General features: G+C 39.4%; 1 pseudogene; it reads left to right on the top strand.

The window, feature by feature from the left end:
* The first annotated feature begins 1,373 nt into the window (after positions 1-1,373).
* Positions 1,374-5,688, top strand: LOC121811285 (annotated as a pseudogene).

The following is a 5,688-nucleotide window of genomic DNA, read 5'->3' as shown; positions in this document are numbered from 1 at the left end:
ACCTTGATCTATTTCAGCGAGTAGCATGGTCATCCTATGATCTTCTTCTATCTATAAATATAATATAAGTTGAAGTTAAATTAGGAACACAAAAAAATAAAAAAACCCCAATCTTATGAAATTATGAATTGTAAAAATAATTTTATTTTTTAGAACTTACTTGCAGGCGTTCAGCCGCCACTTGGGAAACCTCTTCCATAACTTCTCGACGACTAGGTCTCCTTGATTTTGAGGGACGACTACTTTGATCTTGGGCAATTCCTTTGCCCCGATCAACGCGTCCCAGTCCACCACGAGAAGAAGAAATAGTGATAAATGAAAGTAGTATGAATGGAATATGTATGGACTATGGAGTATGGAATAAATGGTGAATTACGAACACAACAACAAATATAGTAGTAAGTAGTAACAAGTAAACAACTTGAGCAATTAGAGAGAATAAGGAGAGAATAGAGAAAGAGAGATTGAGAATGAAATCCTTGTTAACACAAGAATGGGTGAGTAAAAATGAGGGGGAAGTGGGGTATTTATAGGAGTAAAATTGGAAGAAATAAAAAAAAATTCAAATTTCAAATTCGGCCGGTTTACCGCCTGAACCAGCGGTTCAGTCCACGGTTTCTAACGGAAACCGCTGGTTTTCAGGCCTATACACTACCCTACGCTCTGCCACCTGAAAAAGCACCGAAACCGTCAGAAACCAGTGGTTTTCGTCAGAAACCGCCGGTTTTTCTTCAACCCTCGCCTGCAACCCTACGCCCCTAGCCGGAATCTATCTGTTGGGACCATTGAACCACCGGTTCAAACCGGCGAACCGCCGAGTCACGGTGCATGATTTTCGCGAACCTGAACCGGCCTGTTTGAACCGCGAAACCGCCGGTGCCGGTTCCAGTTCCGATTCATGAACCGGCGGTTCGAAACCGCCGGGCCGGTTCAGATTGTGCATGCCTATATGGCCCAGTTCACCTGTCTTTATGACGGGGGGATGTTAAAGTAAGAATTATCAAATACATTTATAATTTTGTTACAAACTAAAATTTCACGAAATGATGTATAGTACTTATTGACCAATCACATGCTCCCTTCATCCTTCTTTAAGAGTCCTATTTTATAATTTCCATATGTCCCCCATTAAGAATCTTATTTCACTTTTACCATAAATGGTAGGTCGACCTCACATTCTATCAACTTATTTCACTTATATTTTATTATAAAACTAATACTCCCTCCACCCCATAGAAATAAGTTACTCCCTCCGTCCATCATTAAATGTCCCATTTTTCCTTTTTTGTTCGTTTACCTATAAATGTTTCATTTCACTTTTACTACATTTGGTAAGTGGACCCCTCATTCAACTAACTCATTTCACTCACATTTTATTTTAAAACTAATATAAAAAAATATGACTCACCTTCCACTAACTTTTTCTATCAACTTTTCTTTACAAAGTCAACTAATTTCCTAAATCCCAAGCTAGTCAAATATGAGACATTTATTCATGTACGGAGGGAGTATTTCCTTTTTTGTCCGTCCCATAGAAATTGTCTATATCTATTTATGACAACATTTTTTCTCCTTTTTAACTTTATCAATTATAGGGTCCATCATCCACTACAAAATTTCAACGACTTTTTCTCCTTCTCTCTTATTTTATCAATTCTGCATTAAAATCCGTGCTAACCTTAAATGGTCTATTTTCATAGGACGCAGGGAGCATATATAAGTAATACTCCTATTCCACTGACTTATTCTATCTCACTTTTCTTTACATTAGTAAAACCCGTACCAAGAGCTTTTTCCCTCGACGGTACGAGACAATATTAAATGGTATTGATGCATCTACAGTATATTTTCTTAGGTGTAGATTATTTGAAGCCATGGATAATTGAATTTGTGAATCTTTTAATTAGGGGATGATCCTCCTAACAATGGCGGTTTCGGTGAAGATGTTGAAGCCAAGTTGTGAAAATGGAGTGTGCAGCAAGGCTACAACAACTCAGATCGCATTCTTCTACACTTCCCTCTACATAATAGGCATAGGCGCCGGTGGAACAAAGCCTAACATCTCCACATTCGGCGCCGATCAATTCGATGATCTAAACCCCCATGAGAAGAAGCTCAAGGCCTCCTTCTTCAACTGGTGGATGTTCAGCGCCTTCACCGGCGCCTTGTTCGCTACACTCGGCCTCGTCTACATCCAAGAGAACTTGGGTTGGGGACTCGGATATGGAATCCCAACTGTCGGCCTTATCTTCTCGTTGATCATCTTTTATGTCGGAACGCCCTTGTATCGCCACAAGGTTAGGAGAACTAGGAAGCCCGCCAAAGACCTTCTACGAGTCGTTGTCACCGCCCTCGCCAATGCCAGGCTCGACCGGCCCACCCACCCCTCCGAGCTTCATGAACTCGACCAGGAATATTACATAACTACAAGAAAACGTCGAGTCCATCACACCCCGGTCTTCAGGTCCGATTCTCTTTAACTTATAATCCCTTCGTCAGCTATTAATTGTCACAAGTTCACTTGACTCGGGTTTAGAATTGTGAAGTAATATGGGTGGAAAATGTTACTGGAATGTGAGTTCCACTTTTATATTTGGTTTTACAATAGAATATAAATAAAATGAGTTAGTGGAATATAAGGAGTAAGTATGATAAGTATTATCGGGGAAGCAGTGGCGGACGCAGAAATATTTATCGATAGGGGCTGAGATTTCTAAAATTTGTTTTAAAGTATATATTTGAGTAATTTAGATAATTTGTATGGACTTTTACACTATAATTTACACTAAATTTGAATAAATATTAAAAACAATTAATAGAAAAAAAGTTTGAAAAAAAAATTCATTGAGGGTTTAAGCCCATCCCTCATTACACTTGGATCCGCCCTTGCGGGGAAGGACCGAAAAGGAAATTAGTGAAGACAAATTCATGATTTTATGCGTTAGTGAGAATACAATTATACAATCTTTAAATATTCGATTTCAATAATATCCATTTTACTATTAGGTAGTCCTAAGGAATAAATGTGATATATAATAGTATACTATTTTCCCTAAATTAAATATATAAAAAGTACTCCCTCCGTTCCATAGTAGTAGAGTCATTTTGCTATTTTGGTACGTTCCATAATAGTGGAGTCATTTCCCTTTTTAGTAAAAGTCAACACATTTCTTCTCACTTACTTTACTCTCTCTTATTTTATTCTCTCTTCATCTCTCTACCTTTTTCATTTCCTACTTTATTCTTCCTTTACTTAACTCACTTAACACATTTTTTCTAAATCTCCGTGCCGGAAAGAAATGCCTCCACTACTATGGAACAGAGGGAGTAGAATATAATTAATGGACAGATCAAATATCAAGACTCCTCTATAATAGGTAAGTATGATGGGGAATCTTTTAGTCTTACTAGCAAAAAGATTCGGTGTCACTGGATATAAATTGAAGGGACCATTTTAGTATGTTTGTGTGATTATGACAAATAGGTTACCTCCACAGTCATGGCAAAGGTGGTGCCACCCTTTGTACAATTTTTATGTTCCATATGCATTCATGATAACATCTTGTTTTCCTTAAAGTGCTTCATTTGGTCCACCACCACTTTTTTTTGCAATAACTGTCCTAATCTATTACTCCATCTTCTAAGAGCTATGGTAGTCCCCTAACTTTTTTGTAGTTTGTTAATAATAATTTGCTAAATTAACTTTATTTTAATTTCAACTGGATCGATCCTATTTTTATCACATTCAAATATCCTCCATATTGATGTGGATCAAAGGTGTTAGGTGTCAATTAACCTATGGCCATGCATGGCTTAATTGGAAATTAATAGGAAATTAAATTAAATGACAATGAGTTGTAACTTTTTTTAGTAGTCGATGAAATAAGTGGTCTCAGTCGTCCAAAATTTGTTGAGAATAAAGTGCGAAATATTATATTTTCGTCTTACGGTGGAGGATAACTTGTGGAAAGCTGAGGACAGGTTATTTCTCTAAGTTTAAAACATATTAATATAAGTATGTGTAGAAATTATTATTTCATGCCAGCACTCCTGTTTCCCTAGTTATACAGCTCCACAAATGGTGTAGTTTTTTAAAATTTAAATGGCCCTATCATGTTGGTGTGACCATGGACCAAAAACAAGAAGGAAAATCACTAAAATAAAATAAAAGTTCCGTTGACTAAATTTCTCTGTGTCTGTCCTATCTTCCCTTTTGAATGTGAAAAGTTAGTCGCACAAGAAACTGCAGCCCACCATTTCTCTGCATATGCATCTTTGTTGAAATGGAATGGTCCCTATACAATGTTCCACATGCCTAAGATTAAAACTTCTAAATCGTCCACAGTAAGCTGATATAGGAGTATTGTAAAAATATTAAAGTGGACCCAACTAGTGTTTTTTAGAGCAAATTGTAAAAAAAAATCATCAAGTTCGGTCAAACTCTAGTCAATCTCTAAATGATCAATTATCATAACTTTGACATTTTTTCTTGATTGTTTATGGAGAAATTTCTTATATTCTACGTGTCTGAACTTATTGACGTGGAGCGTAGACATGACTGACTAAGCGTATTAAACAACGTCATTTAAGTAGTCGAACATTTTGTCAAGATAGTATTTTCTGCTTGCTACATCATACAAAATCCCCCTCAAATACGAAATTATGGAACAATTGAGAAGAATGTCAAAGTTTTCATATAATCAGCTATTTTAAAATCTGCGAGTTTGACTAAATTTTGTGATATTCCAGATTCCTGGACATGGCGGCAGTCAAGACAGAGAAATCCAAGAGGCAAGCATGCACAGTGAGAGAAGTGGAGGGAGCCAAGCTAGTTCTAGGCATGTGCATGATATTGGCCGTAACTCTAATCCCAAGCACCATCTGTGCCCAAATCAACACCCTCTTCGTGAAACAGGGCACCACCCTCGACCGCCACCTTCCAGATCCCCGCGGCCTCCCTCGGCAGCTTCGTCACCCTCTCCATGCTCGTCTCCGTCCCCATGTACGAACGCTACTTGGTCCCCTTGATGCACCGCCGCACGGGCAACCCGCGAGGCATCACCCTGCTCCAGCGCCTCGGCGTCGGCTTCGTCATCCATCGTATGCGCGTGGCCTCGTCGCACGGGATCACTGGCCCCGACCAGGTGGTCCCCATGAGCATATTCGGGCTGCTCCCGCAGTACGTGCTGCTGGGAGTGGCCGACGTGTTCAACGCCATCGGGCAGCTTGAGTTCTACTACGACCAGTCGCCCGAGGACATGCAGAGCCTCGGGACGACGTTCTTTCTTAACGAGCGGGATCGAGGTCGGGAACTTCTTGAATAGCTTCCTGGTGGATAAGGTCACGGGGAGGGGAGGAGGGAGGAGTTGGATTGGGAAGAATGTGAATGATTCGCATTTGGACTATTACTATGCTTTGCTTTTCTTGCTCTCCGCGCTCAATTTGGTCGTCTTTCTCTTGGCGTCCAATAAGTATGTGTATAAAGTGGGGTCTGCCGAGATGGAAGGGGGTTGCAACTGTGAATCATCATCTCATATAGTAGTATTATGTTGCTGATTTTCTATTTCTCCTTAATGTTATTTTCATTTTGCGATTTTCTATATTCGACTTGTGTTAGTTTTGAAGGTGGCTACTGTCTACCATAGCCAACAAGCAGAGTCCACTTAATCAGACCTCCGTTTTACCGAA

The sequence above is a fragment of the Salvia splendens genome, chromosome 7 (assembly GCF_004379255.2).
Source record: "Salvia splendens isolate huo1 chromosome 7, SspV2, whole genome shotgun sequence".
Classification (NCBI taxonomy): domain Eukaryota; kingdom Viridiplantae; phylum Streptophyta; class Magnoliopsida; order Lamiales; family Lamiaceae; genus Salvia; species Salvia splendens.
This window is presented reverse-complemented; position numbering and strand designations above follow the sequence as displayed.